General features: G+C 39.3%; 1 protein-coding gene, 1 long non-coding RNA gene and 1 other non-coding gene across 8 annotated transcripts in view; 1 reads left to right on the top strand and 2 right to left on the bottom strand.

The window, feature by feature from the left end:
- Nucleotides 1–25,798, bottom strand: part of JADE3 (jade family PHD finger 3) — a 142,063-nt gene that overhangs the window by 78,963 nt on the left and 37,302 nt on the right. The gene's annotated exons all lie outside the window — the stretch shown is intronic.
- LOC118498542 lies at nt 661–21,698 on the top strand. Its single transcript, XR_004901027.1, has 3 exons — nt 661–2,913; nt 10,947–10,950; nt 21,688–21,698. It is a non-coding gene; the product is annotated as an uncharacterized LOC118498542 (long non-coding RNA).
- LOC114505858 lies at nt 6,124–6,255 on the bottom strand. The gene has a single exon (XR_003685317.1). It is a non-coding gene; the product is annotated as a small nucleolar RNA SNORA42/SNORA80 family (small nucleolar RNA).

The following is a 25,798-nucleotide window of genomic DNA, read 5'->3' as shown; positions in this document are numbered from 1 at the left end:
GCACTTAAAAATGTAAGAGGGTAGAGCTCATGTTAGGTGTTCTTACCACAAAAAAGAGGCATAGGAAACTTTTGGAGGTAATAGATATATCTATAACCTTGATTGTGGTGATGGTTTCACAGGTATATCCATATGTCCAAACTGAAAAAAAATATATACATTGAGTATGTGTGGTTTTTGTGTATCTCAATAGAGCTGCTAAAAACACACCAGTATGGTAAGTGATGTATACATATAATAAATTATTATAAAGAATAAAGACTTTTGCTCTGGCTAGTATGACTCAGTGGATTGAGTGGTGGCCTACGAACCAAAGGGTCACGAGATTAATTCCCAGTTAGGGCACATGCCTGGGTTGTGGGCCAGGTCAGGTCTCCAGTAGGGGGTGTGCCAGAGGTAACCACACATTGATTTTCTCTCCCTCCCTTCCCCTCTGTCTAAAATAAATAAAATCTTTAAAAAAATACTTCCTAAGAACTAAAGATATCCTTCACCTGCTGATGAAGTTTAGCTCAATACAATAGTAAACAGAATATTTTCAAAGCATGTGTATGGTAAAATTAGTTCACATTAGGTTAAACCATATGAAATTGCCATTGTTGCAGGTCAAAATATTTGAGCAGCAGCAATTTCATATGGTTCAACCTAATACTGCAGGATTTTGCTGGTAAACAAAATCCTTTGCTTCTTTCCCTTTGTTTCCAAAGCCCTCACACACTCTGGAAAACCTTAATTCCTATATGCTTTTGAAGACTTAAAATAAAGAAAGACACAAAGCCTTACCCCTACATACATTATTTCTTAGTTCAAAACACCTAGTTTCCTTTAGGAGTTGTATTCCACTCACTAGACTCAAGGTAATTGTCCTGTGAGTCTCCCAGTGGGGGGTATTAGATCTCTCCACCTACATCTCAAATTTCTAGGTCAGATCTGAGCACCCTCTGCCCATGTTCCATTTGCACACTGCAAATAGGCCATCACACCTAGGATTCCTGAATGTTGTTTAATACAAGAAGAGGCTCTTGACAAAGAGGTGTCTGATGAACATTATGATCAGCATGGGCTTGGTTTTGGTGGGGGGCGGGGCTTGATTTTATTCTTACTTCCTCTGTTTTTCCTGCCCCAGAGTTGCAGCCAACTGGCTAGACTATCATCTCTAGGTCTCTTGTTGGTCCACACAGGAGAAATCTCATAGACAGGATTTCTAATCCTGCATCTGTGGCTGGAGTGGTAAGGCAGTTTCCCTCTGTCTTCCTGTGCAGCCTCAACAAGACCCAAAGAGGAGACACAGGTGCTGCGATTAACTGGCACACTCCCAGGCCATAGTCAACACCACGTGCTTAGAACAGAGGCTCAATTTTAATCCATCTGAGACACCATTTCAGGAATCAGCCAATATACAGACATGTAATCAATGTAATGCTTTTGTGTGCTCATATGGGTCTTGAATTGGTAAGTTTTCTGCATTAAAATATTTAGAATTTTCTGCATAAAATTTTAAGAATTATCCAAGACAAGTATAAATGTAATCTTTTTTATGGTAAATGTTATTTCATGAGAAACACTGAATACATAATTTCAGCTTCAATGGTCAGGAGATCCTGTGCTTTCAAGTTCACTGTTAGAAATGCAAAAACGGTGACAGCAAAACTCTATCATCCCACCTCTCTTGCCTCAATATGGATAATTTTCTCTTTCAAAGGTTTTGTAAATAAGACCTTTTGTCCAGTGTATTTTAAATAATCGATTTTTTTCTTTTCCTCAAGAAGACTATTGAAGGGTTTAATTAAGTTTTCCCTTAGGAAACATCAATCTTGACATACAAAGAAAGACAAACTGATGGCAGATTGTAGAAGTAGGAATATTTCATTTTTACAAAATGAAAAACTATAAAAACTAAAAGTACAAAAATTACCCTTAAGCTATTAATATGCAGTGATTTGAAATACGAGCAATCCATAAGAAACTGGTAAAAAGTTTTCTGTGTATTTACTGTTTTTCCTGGGTTCTGAATTCAGAACCCCACATTCCTACTTTGACAGTCGACAACATTACAACCATGTAGAAATAACTGTGAGGATTCTACTGCAGATAGTATAAGTGATGCATGCTTTTGCATAACTTGTATCAGAGGTAACGCTAAAAAGGAACTGAGTCTCACATATTCACTCTTACTGGACCCATGGAAGAACTCAATAATAAAGATTTCATGAAGGAACCTGGGCTGGAGTTCGGAAAACCTGGGAGTTAGATCAAATTATTAGTCTGTTACCACACTATTTTTAAAAAAATATATTTTACTGATTATGCTATTACAGTTGTCCCACCATACTATTTTTATTATCATGGCTTTGTAGTAAATTTGAATCTGGTAAAGCAAAGTCTCCCCACAATTTTTTAAAGTTTTTTTCTGATTGTGATACTCCTTAGTGTAAAACCCTTCCATTGCTTCCCAGTGCTCACAGATTCCCTTGTGGGTCCCTGTAGGACTGTATTTTAGTAGAGTACAGAGTACAGTTTAGGGCAAAAGCTGACTACTCAAAAGTAGAGGAGGGTCAGTGTACCACCAAAGTCTCTTTCTCTGCCCTGGTTCCTCACCAGGTTCATGCTTTCCTTTGAGTAAGTGTTGAACAAATATTTAACAATGGTTACGCAAGGGTGCTGTGACAGAGGTCCCCAAGACCACTCCAAGTTCTGTGATTCACTAGAACTCACAGAACTCAGCATATACTCATATTCATGGCTATGATTTATTATAGTAAAAAGATACAAATCAAAATCAGCAAAGGGAAAAGGAACATGGGATGAAATACAGGGAGACCAGGCACAAGCTTCCAAAAGACCTCTCCCAGTGGAGTTACACATGATGCACTTAATTTACCTAGCAACGAGTTGTGACAACACATGCGAAATGTGGTCTCCTAGGGAAACTCATTAGAGACTCAGTGCCCACTATTTTTTATTGGATTCTGGTCATACAGGTACCCTCTGATTGGCAAATACCAAAATTCTAGATTCCAAGAAGAAAAGCAGGTGTTTAGTAGAAAGCATATTGTTTGTATAAACAGTTCAGGCACAATGACCCACCATTATCAGTTCTGGGAATGGTGGGAACCCTCTTGAAAATGAATTTCCCAGATGCCAGCCAAGGGGCAACCTTGTAAGCAGGCCTTTCAAAGTCAGGCCTGCTTGACAGTGACCAGAGGGGAGAGGGGAGGGAATTTCAGGGGAAAAGGGAAAGGGTTTGGAGGAACAAGTGTAAAGGACACTTGGACAATAACAAGGGGGTGGAGTGGAAAAGGGAGGGAGGTGGGGAGGGCTGGGGGATGGGCTGGGATGGGGGTAAAAGGCAGAAAACTGTACTTGAACAACAATTAAAATAAAAAAATACTTGATCAGTAAATAAATACACAAATGAATAAAAAAACAACAACAAAAAAACATAGTCAGGCTTGCTATGCTAACACTTTTTTGCACAGATACCAATCATTAGGCTGGCTGGGCACCAACTAGTCCTGCTCAGATCTGGATGGGATAAACAAAATCATGAGAGTTCTGAGTAGGGTAGTAAGGGAGCAGGAATGAAGAAACACCCACCTTCTCCCAGTGGTAGGAGAAAGGGGCCATGAAGACTGCTTCTTGGGAGAGAGGCAATGCCTGAGCCAGGTCTGAACATGAGACAGATATTGTGATGCCTATATTTAAATCCCAACTGAGTGGTGATCTTGGCAACATAATTAACTAGACTAAACTATATCTCAGGAAGTGAGTTACCCACATGGACCAGGGCTATTAATCACTTTGATTCCTGTATGGCTCCTAAACCTTTCACAGGCACGTGGCCTTGCTAGTAAAGTAGGTTGGCATCTACTTCTCCAGCCCCACCTGTGCCTCTATGCCATTTCAGTCTCTGTGATCCAACCATCCTGGTCTTTTTTTCAGTGCCTGGAATATATTCCTTTCTACCTCTAAGCCTCTGTACAATATTTACAATATTATTCCACCTCCATCTCCACTCTTGATTGCTCATCATCACTCTTCCTACTTCACATAGCTAACTCCTACTCATGTCAGATTTCAATTCAAACAACACCTCCTCAGGGCAGCCTTCCCACACCTTCCCCAGAGTAGCTCAGAACCCCTGTCATTTACTTTCTAGCATCAGTAACTTTTCCTTTATTACTGTGAGCATATTAAAGTCCATTTTTCATACACATTTTTAAGAAGGCAACAGCTGTGCCTGTGTTGTTCATGTGATAACCCCTGAGCCTAACATGGTACCTGTCACATAGTAAGCACTCAGTAAATGCATTAAGAGAAGAATGAATGAGGGCTCACTCTCAGTCCATGTGGTCTGGATGAGGGCAATCTCTGCCTCCCCAACACATACACACATCTGGGTCTAAGGCACATGACCTAGGCTAGTCAACCAAGGATTTTGACAGAATTACTGAAAAAGAGGCACTGCATCTGCTGCAGATATCCTGCCTGAGAGCAAAACTAACTTGAACGAAAGCAAAGATGAGAGAAGGAGATTTAGGGCTGCAGTGTGTGTGAGGATGTAGCTATTCCTAAAGGTAGCAGTCCTTGGGATATTAATTTACCAGTATACTTTCTTTTTATTTTTTCAGATTAATTAGAATTGGGGCCCTGACACAGGTAACTAAGAATCCAAATACAAAAATAGTAACTGGAATTAGACATGTAGTTGGTCCCAAAGAACAACAGAAAGACCATTAGCAAGCTGAACTTGTAAAGACCTAAGCTACTGGCCTAGGGAGTCCTTACAGTTTCTGGAACCATGAACAGGTTTGGTCTGGTGCAGGGAGAAAAGATACCCTGGCTGGGAGGACAGCACAGGCATTATGGCGGGTCATAATTCTAGAAACCACCTTGTTCCCCTCCTCAGGGCTAAAAGGCTATCTGCATCTATAAGAGCAGAATCACTACATCTCATCTATGAAAACTCTTAGGAACCAGACCTCCCAACAGACTGGAGAAAGGCAAAAATCTCCCTTATTTTCAAACACATAGATTAAAATAATTACAAATGAAGAGTTTGGCTCTCCAAACTAAATTCTAGACCAGATTAATAAAGCATTGATTGGATAAGCACTTGAAAAAGAAAAAATAGTCACTAGCAGCCAGCACAGGCTCTCCAAAATCACACCCAACTTACCCCAGATTCCTTTCTGTTACAGTCACTTGAATCACTTATTGAGATAATTCTTTACTGGTACAGTATATGTGGAGGCAGGTGACAAAGGCTTTAAGGATTTTCCAGTTGATAAGATGAAGAATCAGGCTTCAGGAAGATAAACCTGAAAGGTATATTGTGATGGGGCACAGAGCTATGCCCTTGGCCCTGTGCTGATCAAAACTTAGGGTTATTACCTAGGAGTAACATTCATCAGAGAAAAGGGGAGAGTTCAAAAGCTAATATGATAAGCAAAAACAGAGTTAAATTTAGCTAGAACATATGTAAAGCCCCTGCAATTTTTAAAACCATTTCCTAAATAAAGGATGAGAGAAGTTGAGTTTTTGATGCCAACAAATACCACAGGGTGATAGAGTGACTTGGGCTGAATTTGGAAACATATTTACCTCAATTGGACAACTGGACAAAACCAAGTTCCAACCTGAGTACTGAGAAACAATGACCAACAAAAGGGAACCCAGGGAGGGAACCCAGATTAGAAAAAGGTTGGGGAATCATGCCACACAAATGACAGTTGAAAGGGTAAGAATGAAATTTGGTATAGCAACTTTGGATAGTAAAGACAGAATCCTACAAAACTGAAAACAACCATACCCTGTGACCTAGCAATCCTATTCCTAGATATATATTTTGGAGAAATTCTCACAAATTCACACAATTACCAAAATAGAACTGTTTATAAAATCAAAATTTGGCCCTGGCTGGTGTAGCTCAGTGAATTGAGCACAGGCCTGTGAACCAAAGGACTGCTGGTTCAATTCCCAGTCAGGGCACATGCCTGGGTTGTAGGCCAGGTCCCCAAGTACGGGGCACACAAGAGGCAACAACACATTGATGTTTAGCTCCTTCTCTTTCTTCCTCCCTCCCCCTCTCTAAAAATAAATAAATAAAAATCTTTTTTTCCCCACTGTTCAGCCTGCTTCAGTGCCTGCAGCCCACAAGCAGAGGCCAGGCAATGGTACCGAGTCACAGTGCTCTGGCATGGGGCACTATGAGAGACCCAGGGGGATGGGCCTGCCATAAATCCAAGCCCATGCATAATAAAAATCTTTTCTTCAATCAAAATTTGTGAAGTACTTAGGCTCTTGTAAATAGGAGAATGGCTAGGCAGAATAAGGTCTATTTACACTCTGGGATACTTTGCAGCAGTGAAAACAATAATATAGGTCTACTTATCAATCAGAATGGGCTAAGTTTGCCAAAGTAACAAAAGGAACCTAAAATTTCAGTGGCTTAACAATCAAAGTCTATTTATTCCTTATGTTACATGTTTAAAGTGAGTTGGTACAAAAGCCCAGTGTACTTATTTTGATATCCAGGCTGACAGAGATCCCATCTCTATTTGCCAGAGGAACAAAATGGGGTAAACCTCAGGCTGGCTCTTAAAAATTCCATTTGGAAGTACAACTATTACTTTTGTTGACATTTCAGTGAACAAAGCAAGTCACATGGCCATACCTAACTTCAAAAGGGGAAGGGACTAGGTACAATCCAACCATATACCCAGATAGCAAACAGCCAACAATATTAGTTATATATTGATATAATGACTAATACAATATTATAGTATGGAAAGATTAATATAAAACATGAAAAGATCTAAGACATTTTGCTGTGTGTACAAAATATGTATACACATTCATAATGCCACCATTTATATATGTTAAAACACAGATTGAAAACAAATCTGTATGTTGTTTATATATATCCACATAAGCATGAAATTGAGGAGGGAGGAAGATGACACCACAAGAGGTGATCAAGAGGGGAAATAACCATTTCTGTAATGTTTTAATTCCTTTAAGAAAAATATGACAAATTCTTAATTGTTGATAATCCTGGCTAGGGAAGAATCTGAGTGTTCATTACATTACTCTTTGAATTTTTCTATTAAAATCATTGAAATAAGCTGTTTAAAGAACCAGGAATTTCTTAGCTTGAGAAGACAACAGATGGGAGAATGGGGAATGAAAAGTAGGAAAGTAGATGGCTTTAACTATTTTGGACAAAGGAGAATTACTCTGTGTGGCTGTGGACGGGGGAGCTGGGAACAGTGGTGAGAATTCCAGGAAGGCCAGATATTGGCTTGGGAATAAGGAGTGACCTATGATGAAAAGATGAGTGAGCAGCCTCAAAAATGTGTGGATGAAAAAAAATTATTTGGGGGGAAAAGTGGTCAAGAGTCAGACAACTGCCTGTCTGACAAAATATTGTGAAGAAGATTTCTGCACAGGGAAAATATGTAGATTTTGTGATTTCCAGGGTTCAATTCTCAGGTTCCATCAACCTTGGATCAGAGCCTCTCAGTTTAGAGCTCACAGGTTCTGGAAAATGCAACAATTATCCCAAGACAAGTTTTTAAAAATATGCAACAATCTGAATTTGACACAGCCTTTAATGGTGTTACCTGGGAATATTTCACAATCAATAAGGAATAATTCATTTAATTGGGCCTCAAAATTATTAAAGCCAGGGGTTTACAAGCATTATACTGACCTTGAATAAAGTTAGCTCTAATTCTCAAGCTTTGGTCGAACGTGTGCACATAATTAAATCAGTATTATTTGTAGAACTGTTGCCTATTTAATCACTATTTCTGTGACTTGTTATTCTCCCAATACCAAAGTCAAATTGCTCTCATAGCTAAAGAGATCTCCACAGAAGCATCCCACTGAAATGAAGATTACTTTTTAAAATGAAAGAGTGAGAATAATGAGTGTGTTTTCTTTTTAACAAGTCATTCTGGCTACTGCCAGAAGAAAAAAAAAGTCTTAGCAGTGGAAAACAAGTATCATTAACCTGTCCTTGTGTGAGGAGGGCCAGTCTGACATAAAAACTGTGGGGTCAGAACTCAGGCAGCTCCCTGTTGCTGTCCTGCTGCCAGCCAAGAAAATAATGGATTTCAGTGGTAGTTAAGAGACAACATACTGTACCTGAGGACTTTCTTTCCAAAGGTACCATATCTTTTGTACCAACAGGTATTTATCTGTACATAGCTATATGTCCAGACAATTATGAGTTAAGCAGTCTTTATGTGCCTGGAACCTCATGGATCTGAACAGACACCTGGGAAACCCACTGTGATTTTTAAGGAATGTATGTTTCCACCATAAAAAAGAGTAAAAACATGCTGCAACATAAAAACATGTGCTCTGTCCACGTGTTTTTGCCCATTTAGGACTTCCTTCCAGCAGTGATTCTGTACCATGTAACTAATGATAGGAAATACCTGCAAAAAGTAACTGTTATTTAGTAGTTTCTTCCTATTAAATTTCATGATTAACAAACAAAACCAAATATAATGAAACCAAAAAACAGCTTAGAAGGCTCTGATATACTCCCAAGTTAATGAGGTTAGTGTGGCTTGAATGCTACTTTCTTTCTAGACCTATATTCCTAGCTATGCTGGAGCTTCATCTGGTCTGGCCCCACAATCACCAGAAATGCTGTATGACAGAAAAAGCCCTAATATCCTGGAAAAACAACCAGCTAGACCACCACAATGACTTGTAGAGACTCAGGTCTGGCCCTAATCTAAGAGCAGAAGCTGATTACTCACCCCCAACTTCTCCAGTCTAGCTTCTCCATCCTCCAAATGCAAGCATGTAAATCCTAAGATGTCACAGGGCAGTGTATTTATCCTTGGAAGACAGAGTCTGGTGATAAAATGCAAGACTGCAATGTTAGGAAGGACAAAGGTGGAGGAAACCACAAACAAAAAGAGAAGGGAGGAGGACAAAGTCCTGGAGGGCAAAGGTTATTGGAAAACAGCAGGACAGAAGTTAAGAGAATGTGACACAGAGAGAGCAAGAGACAGGGCCAAGGAAAATAACAAGGTCAACAGTATGCTGCATAAGGACAAAGAACTGTGCTTCTGGATGGGATTACCACCCATGCCTTAAGAAAAGTGTCTTTGTTTTTCAGGAGGTCATTATATATTCTGCCAATAGTGTAGCTCCTATGCTTACCCTTAAAAACTTATGTCCACTTAACAACGAACACTGCATCTCTGAAACTATTATTTCTGAGATATAAAAACTTTAGGTAGGGGGAGAATCCAAAACATCACTTAAAATATTAGTTAACACTTCTGGTTCTAGGTACTTAAGAGTTCTGGTCCAGGTAAGAGGCAATACACATACTAACCTTTCTGTCCACTGAATGCAACTACAAAATCTGTACAAGATGAATGAGCAGCTATTAGAAAAATGTTTAAAGTATATATCAGCAGGTGGGTCAGGGAAGAATACCAAAATGCCAAATATAGCTAACTGGTGATGACTTTACTACGTTTTTTCCTCTTGTATTTTCTGGCCTGAACTCAACACAACAAAACCTGAAAGCACTGTGGTTAGAGCACATGTTCTGGCTGAAGATGCTGTTTTTGGAAACAGGAACTACTAAAACTCAAAGAGAAGGGGTGGGGGGAATCCCCTGGGTTTTTCTCTCATTTTTCTCCCCTTTCTTATGCCCAGAAAATCCTATGATAGAGGCTGTAGCAGCAGCAATAAAATTGACTGGCAGAGGGAGACTAACTCTCCAGGGAGAGGAACTTTCATTCTATTAGGCAGAGCTATAGCTCCAAAAGGGCAAATCCAAACCCCACTGTATATTTTTCCTTACTTTCTCTCTTTGCCTGCCCCATGTGCTCCAGAGGTAGTGTACTGTGAAAGTGAATTGTTTTTGACTGTAAGACTGAAAAGGAAAGCTCTAGGAAACCAGAAAGTATCATGAAAATAACAAAAAGGGAAGAGCTCAGGAAAGCAAACCTATAAAGCTGCTTATGAACAACTTGGATCACCTTCCTCCTGTGCATGTATGGATTTGATCCTAATAAGCATGTCAAAGACTTTGAGGACTAAGCTAACAGACTAACACTCAGGTCCCATACTGACCAGTGGGTGTCATACATGGGGCAGATCCAAAAAGCACTGCAAAAGTAATGAATACTGAACTGACATTGGAACTATAGCCCACAGAAAGAGAGTTGGAATTTGCAGTCCGAGCCTAACCAGGTCAACTGACTGCTAAAACAAATATAACTTCTCCATTAAATTTACACAAGATTCAGAGTCTAATAACACAAATATTCAAAATGTCCAGGATAAAACCCAAAATTACTCAGTATACAAAGAAGCACAAAAACACCAACTCACATGGGAGAAGACAATCAACAGATGCCAACAATGAGATAACACAAATGTTGAAATTATCTAACAAATGTGTTAAAGTGGCTATTATAAAAATGCTTAAAAGAGTAATCACCAACACTTCTGGCCAAGATGGAGGCATAGGTAGATATACTTTGCCTCCTTGCACAACCAAAAGAAGGACAACAACAAATTTAAAAACAAAAAATAAACTGCCAAAAACTGAACTGTATGGAAATCCAAAAACCAAGTTGTTGAGGAAATATTCATTCAGACTGGTAGGAGGGATGGAGAGGATGAATGGCAACGCAATGGCTAGCAGACCTGAGTGGTTCCATATGTGAGTGCAGATGAACCAGGAGAACAACTGGGGAGCAAGACAGATTGCACAACTCAGGGATCCAGCATGGGAAAAGAAAGCCTCAAAACCTCTGGCTGTAAAAATCTGTGGGGGTTGCAGTGGCAGAAGAAAGTTCCAGCTTCGGAGTAGAGTTAGTTGGAGACATGCACAGGGTCCTAAAACGTACGCAAACCCACCCAACCAGGAATCAGCACCAGAAGGGCCCATTTTGTGTGAGAATGGTGGGAGAAGTGACTGAAAACTCTATGAGAGCTAAGTAAGCAGCATTGTTCCCTCTGACCCCTCCCCCACAGACAGCACCACAATATAGCAACTTGGGTTGCCCAAATCTGGCAAATACCTAAGGCTAGTAGCAGGTTCTCAGAGACAAAGAAACATGGCCCAAATGAAAGAACAGATCAAAACTCCAAAAACAGAACTAAGTAACAAACAGATAGCCAACCTATCATATGCAGAGTTCAAAACATTGATAATCAGGATGCTCACAGACTTGGGTGAGTATGGTCACAAAATAGAGGAAAAAGTGAAGGCTCTCTAAAATGAAATAAAGAAAAATGTACAGGGATCCAACAGTGAAGGGGAGGAAACTGGGACTCAAATCAATGATTTGGAGCAGAAAGAAGAAATAAACATGCAATCAGAAAAGAATAAAGAAACAAGAATTCAAAAAAGTGAGAGGCTTAGGAACCTCCAGAACAACTTTAAACATTCCAACATCCCAATCATAGGGGTGCCAGAAGGAGAAGAGGAAGAGCAAGAAATTGAAAACTTATTTGAAAACATAATGAAGGAGAACTTCCCCAATCTGGCAAAGGCAATAGACTTCCAGGAAGTCCAGGAAGCTCAGAGAGTCCCAAAGAGGTTGGACCCAAGAAAGTACACACCAAGGCACATCATAATTACATTACCCAAGATGAAAGAGAAGGAGAGAATCTTAAAAGCAGCAAGAGAAAAGGAGACAGTTCCCTACAAAGGAGTTCCCATAAGACTAGCAGCTGATTTCTCAATAGAAACCTTGCAAGCAAGAAGGGGCTGGCAAGAAGTATTGGAAGTCATGAAAGGCAAGGACCTACATCCAAGATTACTCTATCCAGTAATGTTATCATTTAGAATGGAATGGCAGATAAAGTATTTCCCAGATAAGGTCAAGTCAAAGGAGTTCATCATCACCAAGACCTTATTACATAAAATGTTAAAGGGACTTATCTAAGAAAAAGATGTTAAAAAATACGAACAGTAAAGTGACAACAAACTCATAACTATCAACAACTGAATCTAAAACACAAAATCAAAAACAAAAACAAACTAAGAAAACAACTAGAACAGGAACAGAAACACAGAAAAGGAGATCACATAGAAGGTTATCAGTGGGGAGTGGCAGGAGGGAGAATGGGGGAAAATGTACAGGGAATAAGAAGCATAAGCTGTAAGTACAAAATAGGGGGAAGTTAAGAATAGTTTAGGAATTGGAGAAGGCAAAGAAGTTATATGTACGACCCATGGACATGATTTAAGGGGGGGATGAATGCTGGTGGGAGGGGTAGTGCAGGGTGGAGGGGAATAAAGGGGAGAAAAAATGGGATAACTGTAATAGCATAGTCAATAAAATATACTTTAAAAAAAGTAATCACCAAACTTGAATACTCTTAAAGTTAAAATAGAAAGTATTGGCAAAGTAAAGAGAATATATGAAAGATAATCAAATTGAAACTTTAGAACTGAATAATAAAATACCCAAAATTAAAAGTTCACACAAAGAATGCCATAGTACAATGGAGGAGGCAGTAAACTTGAAAAGAGATAAACAAACTAGCCCAACTAAATAATAAAAAGAAAAAACACTTGGGGATACAAAGAACGAAGCCTCCGGGACCTGCAGGATAACTATAAAGGATCTAATATTTGTGTAACTGGAATGCAATACAGATAAGAAAAAGTGTCATACTAATAAATATTTGAAGAAAAACAGGTGAAAATCATCAAGAAGCTGAAAACACCGAACACAACAAATACAAAGAAAACCACATTCATGCACATCATAATCAAACTGTTGAAAACTAAAGACAAAGAAACACTAACAAAGAGTTCCGCATCCCACTCTTGATAATAGATGGAACATCTAGAAAGAAAAGCAACAATAATATAGAAAACTTACACAGCACCAAGCCAAAGTGGACCTACCTGGCATTTATAAAGCATTTCTGACAAGATGAGCAACACACACATACTTTTCAAGTACACATGGCACATTGTCCAGGAATTGCTGGTGGGAGTATAAAAATGTTTCAGCCAGCCCTGGCTAGTGTAGTTCAGTGGATTTAGCACAGGCTGTGAACCAAAGTGTTGCCAGTTTGATTCCTAGTCAGGGAACATGCCTGGGTTGTGGGCCATGTCCCCAGTGGGAGCTATGTGAGAGGCAACCACACATTGATGTTTCTGTCCTTCTCTTTCTCCCTCCCTTCCTATCTCTCTAAAAATAAATAAAATCTTTAAAAAAATGGTTCAGCCATCTTAGAAAACAGACGGACAGTTTCTTTAAAAAGTTAAGCATAAATTTACCATACAACCTAGCAATTGTGCTTCTAGGAATCTACCCAAGAGAAATGAAAACATATGTTTACAAAAGGACATGTACTTGAATGCTCACAGCATTATTTATGAAAACGAAAAACACCCCAAATGTCCATCCACAGCAAACAGATTAGCATAATGTGGTATGTAGGTATAACTCACTATCAATAATTAAAAAGAATGAATTATTGACTCATGATACAACCACAGATGGACCTCAAAAACATTATGCTACATGAAAGAAGCAAGACATAGAAGACCATATAGTGTATGATTTTATTTATATGAAATGTCCACAAAATACAAATCTATAGAGACACAAAATAGTTTAGTGGTTGCCAAGGGCTAGGGTGGAGTGGGAAGGGATGGAGTGATGATGGCAAATGGGCACAAAGAATTTTAATGGAGAGATGGAAATACTTTAAAACTCAATTATGGAGAGGGTTATATTAACTTGGTAAATTTACTAAAAAGCAGTGAATTGTGTATTTAAATATGTGAATTTTGTGGTATGTAAATTATACCTCAATAAATTTGTCACACTAATAATATTATATAACTGAAATCATAAATATATAAAGTTTTGAGACTGGTTCTTTTTCATTCAGCAGAAATGCTCCTGAGAGCCATCCAAATTGTTCCATGTATCAGTAGTTCATTCCTTTTATTCCATTACATGGATGTACCACAGTTTGCTTGACCATTCATCCACTGAAGAACATTTGGGCTGTTTCCAACATTGATTATTAAAAATAAAGCGTCTATTAACATTTCTGAACTGTTTTTTGTGTGTGAAGCATACTCTGAAGAGTGAAAATGGACTCTCAGACAAGAAAGGACTTATATCCTGGCTATACAAAGAACACTAATAACAAGATGGAGGAGTAGGTAAACACAGCTCGCCTTCTTGCACAACCACATCAAAATTAAAACTAAACTATAGAACAACCATCACTCAGAATCATTAGAAATCAAGCTGAAAGGAAGTCCAACTACAGAATTAAAGAAACCACATCCAGCCAGACTGGTAGGAGGGACGGAGATGTGGAGAGATGGAATGGGCTGGTTGCACACACGTGTAGTAGATGAAAATTCAGGAGGGATAGCTCAGGAATGAGAAGTCCTAGCTCCATGCCAGAACACCCAACCCAGGGTTCCAGTAACAAGAAGATATGTAAGTTCCCATAAATTCTTCCTGCAAAAACCAGCAGGGATTGAGTCAGTGGAAGAAACTTCTGGAGTCCCAAGCAGTCCCTCTTAAAGAACACACACATGAACTTATTCAGACTCACTCCCTCTGAACTCCAGCATCAGGGTAGCAGCTTGAAGGGCACCACCACTGGCATATGGGGAGAAAATGGAGTGTCTGGCATCAAGGTGACAGCTGGGGGACAGCTTTGTCCAAGACAGAAAGGTAAGCAGAGGCCATTGTTTCTTTTCTAAAACCCTTCTCCCACAGAGCCACAGAGCCAGCAGGTGGGTACCATACCAGAAACTTCACCAACCTGGCTAATACTGTTTGTCCTGCCCTGGAGATCTCCTAAGGCTCTGCCCCACCCAACTTATGGGTCCACTCAAGCTGTTAACAGTGGCTTTTCCACATGAATGGATGGTCTTGGCTCATGCTTCACAACTTCTTAAATCCTCTCAAACAAGCAACAGTGGGCTTCAGTGGTCCCCAGATGCCCCCTCCCCACACTATACCTCTTGCTAAGTGGTCCAAGGCACAGCACTACCAGCAGCCAGCCTAGGTTCACAGCTTGGCTTCACCTGGGAACCTAGAAGCCCAGCACAAATAGCAGCCATCTGAAGATTGTTCTGTGTAGCTCATGCAGGGTGATCCTGGGCAGAATACAGGTAGGGCAGACCTTGCCCTGCACCACTTAGGAAACCCCAGGGCCAGCATACCCAGTGGACAGCTACAGACAATACTGTAGCACTACCACTCTTCCCTGGCACAACTGATCCTCCAAAGAGGGCTGAGGTTGGTGGTCAATGGTCACAGCCAGTCCTTGCAGCTGACTGACCTGGGTAAAACCCTCCCACTAACCTGCCAACAGCAATCAAGGTTCAACTACAAGAGGAAGGCATACTCAGCCCACATGAAGGGTGTACCTCATGTGCTCAGCTAGAATGATAGGGGAGGCTGTACCACTCGACCCCATAGGACACCTACTACATTAGGCCACACTACCAAGACATGGAGTCATAGCAGCTCTACCTAATATATAGAAATAAACACAGGGAGGCTGCCAAAATGAGGAGACAAAGAAACATGGCCCATATGAAAGAACAGGTCAAAACTCCAGAAAAAAGAACCTAACAAAATGGAGATAAGCAAGCTATCAGATGCTGAGTTCAAAACACTGGTTATAAGGATGCTCAAGGAACTTAGTGAGGACCTCAACAGCACAAAAACCATCCAGTCAGAAACAAAGGATATACTAATTGAAATAAAGAACAATTTACAGGGAAATAACAATAGAGTGGATGAAGCTGACAATCAAATCAATGATTTGGAACATAAGGAAGCAAAACAACCAATGAGAACAGTAAGAAGAGAGAAGAATTTAAAAAACTCCAAGGATAGTATAAGTAAGGAGCCTCTAGGACAAGTATTCCAACACTCACATCATAGAGGTGCCACAAAGAGAAGAAATTGAGCAAGAAATTGGAAATATATTTGAAAAAACAATGAAAGAAAACTTTGGTGAAGGAAACAGACATGTAAGTTCAAGAAGCACAGAGTCCCAAACAAGATGGATGCAAAGAGGCCCACTCTAAGACACATCCCAATTATGATGCCAAAAGTTAAAGATAAAGAAAGAGAGAAACTTATAAGCAGCAAGAGAAAAGAAGTTAGTTACCTATAGCAGAGTTCCCATAAGACTGTCAGCTGACTTCTCAAGAAAAACTTTGCAGGCTAGAAAAGATTGGCAAGAAATATTCAAAGTTGTGAAAAGCAGGGACCTATAGCTAAGATTGCTCTACCCAGCAAAGGTATTGTCTTAAATGCATGAGCCATGGACATGAATAATGGTATGGGGATTGCCTGAGCAAGTGTGTGTGGGGGGTGCTGGGTGGAGGAGAACTAAGGGGAAACAATTGGAATAACTGTAACAGCATAATCAGTAAAATATAATTAAATGCACTAATAATAAGAAAAGCAACTCAATATAAAAATGGGCAAAGTGTTTTTTAAAAAAGTTTTATTTTTCAATTACCACTGACATACAATATTAGTTTCAAGTATACAACATAGTGACTAGACATTTATGTAATTTACAAAGTGATCACCCTGATAAGTCTAGTACCCATCTGACACCACACCTAGTTATTACAACATTATTGACTATATTCCCATGCTATACTTTATATTCCCATGGCTGCTTTTATAACTGGCAATCTGTACATCTTAATCACTTCCCTTTGTTTCACCCATTCCTCCACACCCCCTCCTAACTGGATTTTTTCTCTGTATCCATGTGTTTTTATTTGTTTGTTTACTATTTTTTTTTCAGATTCCACATATAAATGAAATCATATGGCAGTTGTCTTTCTCTGTCTGGCTTATTTTATTTACCATAATACCCTCTAGGTCCATCCATGTTTTCACAAAAGGCAAGATTTCATTCTTTTCATGGCTGAGTAATATTCCATTGAATGTATGTACTTCTTTACCCATCTGTCTGTTGTTGGACACTTAGGTTGCATCCATATTTTGGTTATTGTAAATAATGCTGTAATGAGCATAGGGAAGCATATGTCTTTTCAAATTAGTGGTTTGGATTCCTCTGGATATATACCCAGACATGAAATTGCTGGGCCCTTCACCTTTGGTTATAACCTTTGTTTTAATGTCTATTTGGTCTGATAAGTACTGCTATACCAGCTTTTTTCATCTCCATTTGCATGAAATGTCTTTTTCTATCTCTTTGCTTTCAGTTTGTGTGTTTTTTAACCTGAAGTAGGTCTCTTGTAGGTAGCATATGTATGGCTCTTGTTTTGTTATCTATTCAGCCACCCTGTGCCTTTCGATTAGAGCATTTAATTCATTTACATTTAAAGTAATTATTGATAGGTATGTAGTTATTACCATTTTATTATTTGCATTTTTTGTCTTCTTAAAGAGACTTTTAACATTTTTGTTATACCAGTTAGATGACGATGGACTCCTTCAGCTTTTTCTTCTCTGGGAAGGTCTTTATCTGTCCTTCAATTTTAAATGATAGCCTTGCTGGATAGAATAATCTTGATTGCAGGTCTTTGCTTTTCATTACTTTGAATATTCTGTGCCAATCCTTCTGGCCTGCAAACTTTCTTTTGAGAAATCAGCTGACAGTCTATGGGAGCTCCCTTGTTGGTAACTAACTGCTTTTCTTCTGAGGCTTGTAAGATTCTCTCTGTCTTTAAACTCTGGCATTTTAATTATGATGTGTCTTGGTGTGGGCCTCTTTCAGTTCATCTTGTTTGGGATTCTCTGTGCTTCCTTGACTTGTATGTTTATTTCTTACAAATAAATGGCAATAGTCTTGAACAGGCTTTTCAGAAGAAGGTATTCAAATGGCAATAAATTATGAAGAGATGTTCATTAATATTAGTTACCAGACAAATATAAATTAAAACCACAATAAGACTTCCCCAAACCCTCAAAATGTCCCTCAACAGGAGATCAGGTAAACGAATTTTGGTACATTCATACAATGAGATAACTCAGCAATAAAAGAGGATGGACTACTGATATATACATCATCATGGATGAATCTGAGAAACATGTTGAGCAAAATAAGCCAAAACAGACACAAGAATAAGACACAAAAATAAGCCAAAACAGACACAAGCAAGCCAGACACAAGAACACAGGGTGGATCAAAAGTAAGTTGACAGTTGTGAGTACATGATACATAGAATTTATTCTTTTATTATCATTTATTAATTGCTGTTATATATGAGGTCTGTTCAGAAGGTATCCAGCCATGTAATATGAAAAATAGAGACAGTTATTGAAGAAGATAACTGGATAGACATTGTACACAGGATAATAACACCTCAGTCCCCTTCAAAGTAGGCACCTTGGGACCTCACACAGTTCTTCCAATTGCCATCAGCTGTCCCGTTCTATTTTCCTGAATCTCATTGATGGTCTGCAATCTCTTTCCTTTCAAAGGTGATTTTAGTTTTGGGAAAAGCCAGAAGTTGCAGAGAACACAAAATCTAGGCTGCAGCGGGGTTGAGTCACCTGCGTGATTTGATGTTTTGCAAAAAAACTTTGCATAAGACATGATGCATGAGTCGGCATGTTCTTTTGATGAAGCTGCCAATCACCAGGTGCCCATAGCTGTGGCCTTCTGAATCATCTGAATAGTTTCCACAGAGGAATGTTCAAGCTTAAAGCAAAATCTGATGCAGATTTGTTGCTCTACTCACTCGGTCATTTTGAATGTGATGCCCACACAGTACACATGCTCACTCAATGGCATCTATCACCCCTACTGACTAGTACAGTGAAGTCATCATTGTTCACACATGTGTATCCAGTCCACCCTCCTTGGCTGCCAGGTTACATCAATGCCACATAAACTGCTCTCGTTATATTAACAGTGGATGGACTTTTCCCAGGTAGACCTCGTGTGTGTGTGTGTGTGTGTGTGTGTGTGTGTGTGTGTAACATCAGGGAGTAGCACAGTTGAAAAAAAGTGTTTGACCTCATTCCAGGGAAATAGGATTGGGATATTATTACAATTTAGAACATTAGCTGAAGGACAGGAATAACACAGTTTCAGAAAAGGACCAAGAGGACCAAAAGGAGCTCTCATGCTAACATGAAACATGAGAATCACATCACTGAAGGCCCTTGTCCAAGTCTACACACATGATATAATCTTGTGAAGATTCCTTGACCTCCCATGCAACTCACCCAGAGACAAAAAGATTGTATCATTAGTGGTATGCTGATCACTGTTCAACATCAGGCTCTCAATGAGGGGGGCTCTTATTTGTAGTTTGCATTTCTGTGTTGTAGATACTCTTTCATGGTCAGCTTTAAGGAATTAAGATGCTATCATTGCCATGGAGTTTGAAAGTGGCTCTTGCAATCTGGTGTGAGGTGGCTAACTCACATGAAAATGCAATCAAGTGACTTTTCACTATATATCAAAAATTTCCGTCTTAGCTTATACAAATTAGATTTGAAGAACAATGTGTCTTGAAGTCCATCTTTAAGTAGGGGTTGATCTTTGAGTAGGGTTTTATCCTTGGTATGAACATGACTGGGTTTCCGAATCCACCAAGTGAAAGGTTAGCCCTGGACTAAAGTGAGGGCATTACACACATGACAGCATGGGAAGAAATAACTCACTTAAAACAAAATAAAATGAACAGACAAAAAAAACACACCTGTACATAATTCTGTATGATTTAGACTATGGAGTGGTATGAGAGATTGATAAGCAGTGAATTGGGGATTCAAGCTAGGGACAAACTGTAAAGAGGGATATGGGAGACCATACTCATGGGGCACCCTTTCCTATCATAGATACTTCACATACTTTAATTCTTTTACTCAAACCTATGACATGATGTTATCCATTTTTACAAAAGAGTCTCAGTGAAGAGATCAGGGAGCTAGGATTTGAACTGATGGACTAATTCACAAAGCCACATTTCCCTACTACATCATACTACTTTCATGGGAGGGCTGAATGATACTGCAAGAATGTCTCCTCCCTAATCCTGCCCACTGCCACTTAAGTTCTCCTACATTTACCTGAACCCCCAAAAGGGAGATGATGACACTTTTTCCCCCTCAGGCTTAGCTAGGGAATTCTATATCCCTTTGGGACCCATTTCAACAGTTGGTAGAATTACTTCCTTCTTTTCCTAAACCCCTCATAGCAATAAAGTCCTCACCTTATTTTTAGTACTCATAACTGTAACTGGCCAATACCAAATTTAGTTTTAAATGGCCCATGTAATGAAGGGGTACCCTATTAATCTTCTCTTTTGCAGAATTAACTATTATAAATCATTTACCTGCTATTTTGAAGTCTTGCTTTCCAGTTCTTTACCATCTTCCATGTTTTACCAAGCCAGGCACTCTTCTAAAAAGCATACCTACTGGTAAAGACCATTAACCTCCTGGAGGAGGTTACCCAGTAGCTCCTGTATTCTGTACCATCATGTATTCATTCAATTATTAGAAAAAGTATAGACAATGGCAAAGTAATTCTCAAAAATGTAGTAAGAATGATTAAGGTGGTAGAAGACCCAAGATGGTGGAGTAGTCATTAGAACCTACACTAACCTCCTCCCAGGACCAATCTGGAGTTTACAACTAAACTGTAGAGAAATCATCCTAAATAACCAACTGAATACTAGCTGGAGAAAAGCCTTATAATCACAGGCACATAGAAGAAGCCACTTAACCATATTGAGACTGGCAGAGAATGAGGGGGAGGCATGAGAGAGCTGGCTGGGCTCCCATGGGTGGCACCTGAAAGTTCTGGAAGGATATTTCAGTGGCTGGAAGGTTCTCCCTGCAAACTGTGAGGTCTAAACCCCAAACTGGGCTCCCTAGCCTATACCATCAGACTGTGAAAGAAATCCAGGTAACATACAGCTGTGGAAAGCAGTGGGTTTTCTATTCACCAAGGAGATGGCTGGAGATGCAGAGAGCTTTGTAAAGGGCCAATGCACAAAATCTCGTTTGCAGCCACTTACCCTGAGTGCCAGCAGAGGGAGGTCAGAGTGGACTACACACACGTGAGGACTGTCTGGGGCTGGTAGCTGTGGGAAGAGAACTAAATGGTCAGTCACCAGGATCGCTGTGCTGAATCATTCTGCATACTGCCAAGGCCATTTTTTCTCAGGCAGAGCACTCCTTTCCAAGAGGCATCAGCCTGAGGGAAGCTCTCCTGCCCACAGGAGTTATTTAGCCTTACCCTATGGTACTTAAGCCCTGCTGCTGAGGAGTACAGCTGGAAGACTTTCACTCTTTAAGTCAAACAGAAAGCCTGCAGACAGAGGTGGAGCTCTGGATAACTCTGAGACTTTAGTTGACCCTCTCCTGAGCCCAGTGCTGGTTAAAACTGGCCCTGGTGCACAGCCTGGTTCTTTATGCACAGAAACAGGTCCACACCTGGTTGGTATGCTCAGTGGATTGAGTGCTGGCCAGCAAACCAATGGGTAGCCGGATCAATTCCCAGTCATGGTACATGCCTGGGTTGCAGGCCAGATTCCCAGTAGAGGGCATACAAGAGGCAACCACAGAGTGATGTTTCTCTCCCTCTCTTTCTCCCTCCCTTCCTCTTTCTAAAAAGAAATTAAAAAAATGAAACAGGTCCAGCAGAGGGAACCATACACTGTGGATCACTGATAGCTCCAAACAGGTTGCCCAGGGCCAGTCACAGGCAGTTTGACATAGGCCTACACCAGAGTATTTGCAGATCTACTTAATAGATAGAAACAAACACAAAGAAGCAGCCAAAATGGGAAGACAAAGAAACAGGCCCCAAATGAAAGAACAAGATAATTCTCCAAAAGAAGAACTAGAATAATCTTCATGTTTGCAAGAGAAAAGCACTCAGTTACCTACAAGACAGCTTCCATTAGACTGTCATCTGATTTCTCAACAGAAACATTTCAGGCCACAAGGGAGTGGCATGAAATATTCAAGGTAATGAAAATCAAGGACCTACAACCAAGGCTACTCTACCCAGCAAGGTTATCATTTAAAGTCGAAGGAGAAATAAGGAGGTTCCAAGACAAGGAAAACTAAGGGAGTTTGTTAACACCAAACCAGTATTGCAGCAAATGTGAAAGGGAGAAGAAGAAGAGAGAAGGAAGAAGAAGGAGAAGAAGAAAGAAGAATGAAAGAAGAAAGAAGAGGAAGAAGGTCTAAAGAAGAAAGAAGAGGAAGGAGAAGAAAGGAAGAAGGAGGAGGAGAAGAAGGAGAAGAGGAGGGGGAGGAGGAAAAGGAAGAGGGAAGGAGAGAGGGAGGGAGGGAAGGAGAGAGGGAGGGAAGGAGAGAGGGAGGGAGGGAGGGAGGGAGGGAGGGAGGAAGGAAGGAAGGAAGGAAGGAAGGAAGGAAGGAGAAGAACCACCACCAAGAGAAGAAAAAGAAGAAAAAGAAGAAAATAGAAAGGAAAAAAAAAAAACAGAGGAAAACAATCTAACAATAAAAGGGCACTGAATATGTATCTATCAATAATCACTTTAAATGTAAATGGCTTAAATGCTCCAACCAAAAGTCACAGGGTAGCTAAATGGATAAGAAAACAAGACCCATATATATATGCTGCCTCCAAGAGACCCACCTCAGATTGAAAGATACACACAGAATAAAAGTAAAAGGACAGAAAAAGATATTTTATGCAAATGGAAAGGAATAAAAAGCCGGGGTAGCAATACTTATATCTAACAAAATAGACTTTAAAACCAAGGCTGTAGTAAGAGACAAAGAAGGACTCTAAATAACAATAAAGGGAACAATAATCCAACAAGAGGATATAACTGTAACAAACCTTTACACACCCAACATTGGAGCACCTAAATATGTAAAGAAAATTCTGACGAACATAAAGGGAGAGACGGACAGAAATACAGTCATAGTCATGAATTTTAACAACCAGTCGACTTCAATGGATAGATCTTCCAGATAGAAAATCAATAAGGAGATAGCAGCCTTAAATTACACATTAGAATAAAAAAGATTTAATTGGTATCTTCAGAGCATCTCACCCCAAAGCAGCTGAATATGCATACTTTTCAGTGCACATGGAACATTTTGTAGCATAGACCACATGTTAGGACAGAAAGCAAGTCTCAGTAAATTTAGGAAGATTGAAATCCTATCAAGCAAGATCTTCTCTGACCAGGCTATTAAACTGGAAATCAATCACAAGAAGAATACTGGAAAACACACAAAGACATGGAAGATAAATAACATGTTATTAAACAATGAATGGGTCAGCGATGAGATCAAGGAAGAAATCAAAATATCCCTTGAAACAAATGAAAATGAGGATGCAACAATCCAAAGTCTGTGGAACATTGGAAAAGCACTCTTAAGTGGCAAGTTCATAGTATTACAGGCCATGTCAAAAAAAAAAAAAAAAAACAACAAAAAACGTCAAACAGTGTATTGTACACTTAAAGGAACTTCAAAAAGAACAACAAACGAGCCCAAAGTAAAGGAAAGAAATAATAAGGATCAGAACAGAAATAAACAAAACAAAGCCCCCCCCCCCAAAAAAAAAGATACAAAAGATCAAGGAATCCAAGAGCTGGTTCTTTGTAAAGAAATGAGATTGAGAAATCTTCACAAACTCATCCAAAAAAGAAAAAAAGAGAGAGGGAGGACCCAAATACATAAAATCAGAAAAGAAAGAGAAGTAAGAACTGACATCAAAGAAATATAAAGAAGTATAAGAAAATATTATGAACAACTATATGCCAACAAAATGGGCGACCTGGAAAAATGGATAAATTCCTAGAAACATGCCCTGGCTTGTATGGCTCAGTGGATTGAGCACTGGACTGTGAAGCAAAGGGTCACTGGTTCAATTCCCAGTCAGGGCACATGCCTTGGTTGTGGGCCAGGTCCCCAGTGGGGAGCACGTGAGAAGCAACCACACGCTGATATTTCTCTCCCTCTCTTTCTCCCTCCCTTCCCCTTTCTCTAAAAATAAATAAATAAAATCTTAAAAATATTAAAATAATTCCTAGAAACATACAATCTTCCAAAACTAAATCAGGAAGAATCAGTCTGAATAGACAGGTTATACCTACTGAAATTGAAGCAGTAATTAAAAAACTCCCAACAAACAAAAGCCCTGGAATGGATGGCTTCACAGGTGAATTTTAGCAAACATTCTAAGAATAACTAATACCTCTCCTTCTCAAACTATTTCATAAAATTCAAGAAGAGGCAATGCTCCCAAGCTCATTTCACAAGGCTATCATTATCCTAATTCCAAAACCAAATAGAGACACTAGAAAAAAACAAAAACATAGGCCAATATACTCAATGACCAGAGATGCTAAAATCCTCAATAAAATATTAGCAAACAATACAGAAATGCATCAAAAAGATCATACACCATGATCAAGTGAGATTTATTCGGGGAATGCAAGGTTGGCACAACATTAGCAAATCAACAGTGTGATCTGCCACATAAACAAAATGAAAAATAAAAACCACACAATCATATCAACAGATGCAGAAAAAGCTTTTGATAAAATTCAGCACCCATTTATGATAAAACTCTCAGCAGAGTGGGAATAGAGAGAACATATCTAAACATAATAAAGGTCATCTATGACAAACCCATTATGAGCATCATACTGAATGGGCAAAAACTACGAGTGTTCCTCTAAAATTGGGAACAAGACAGGGATGTCCACTTTCACCTCTCTTATCCAACATAGTACTGGAAGTCCTAGCCACAGCAATCAGGCAAGAAGAAATAAAAGGCATCCACACTGGAAAGGAAAAAGAAAAACTGTCTTTATTTGCAGATGACATGATACTCCATATAGAGAACTCCAAAGATTCTACCAAGAAGCTACTAGAACTGATAAATGAATTCAGCAGAAATCAGTTGCATTTTTATTTGCCAATAATGAACCAACAGAAAAGGAAATTAAGAAAACAATACCATTCACAATTGCTTCAAAAAGAATAAAATACCTAAGAATAAACCTAACAAAAGATGTAAAAGACCTGTACTTGAAAAATTATAAGATTCTGAGGAAAGAAACTGAAGAAGATACAAATAAGTGGAAGCACATCCTGTGCTCATGCACAGGAAGAAATAGTATCATTTAAATGTTCATATTACCCAAGCAATCTACAGATTCAATGCAATTCCTATCAATATTCCAATGATGTATTTCAAAAAATAAAACAAATATTTAAAAAATGTATATGGAACCACAAAAGGCCCTGCATAGCAAGTAATCCTGAGAAGAACAAAGTTGGAGCAATCACGCTAAGTGATATCAAACTATAAGGCCATAATAATCAAAACAGCATGGTACTGACAGACACACAGATCAATGGAACAGAATAGACAGCCCAGACATAAACCCACACCTTTATAGTCAATTAATATTCAACAGCGGAAGCAAGCACATACTCATACAATGGGCTGAAAATAGTTTATTCAATAAATGCTCTTGGGAAAATTGGACAGATATGTGCAGAAAAATGATACTAGACTACCTTCTTATACCACATGCAAGAATAAATTCAAAATGGATCAATGACTTCTTACATGTTAGACCTGAAATCATAAAAATCCTAGAAGAAAACATAGGCAGCAAAATCTCGGACATTGGTCATAGCAATATTTTATCAGATATTATCTCCCAAGGCAAGGGAAACAAGAGAAACAATAAACAAATGGGACATCATCGAACTAAAATCTTTTGCACAGCAAAGGAAAACATCAACAAAATAAAAAGATGGCCTGCAGAGTGGCAGAACATATTCGCTGA

The sequence above is a fragment of the Phyllostomus discolor genome, chromosome X, assembly GCF_004126475.2.
Source record: "Phyllostomus discolor isolate MPI-MPIP mPhyDis1 chromosome X, mPhyDis1.pri.v3, whole genome shotgun sequence".
Taxonomy (NCBI): domain Eukaryota; kingdom Metazoa; phylum Chordata; class Mammalia; order Chiroptera; family Phyllostomidae; genus Phyllostomus; species Phyllostomus discolor.
Note: the sequence above shows the minus strand (reverse complement) of the source record. Positions and strands in the feature narration are given on the sequence as shown.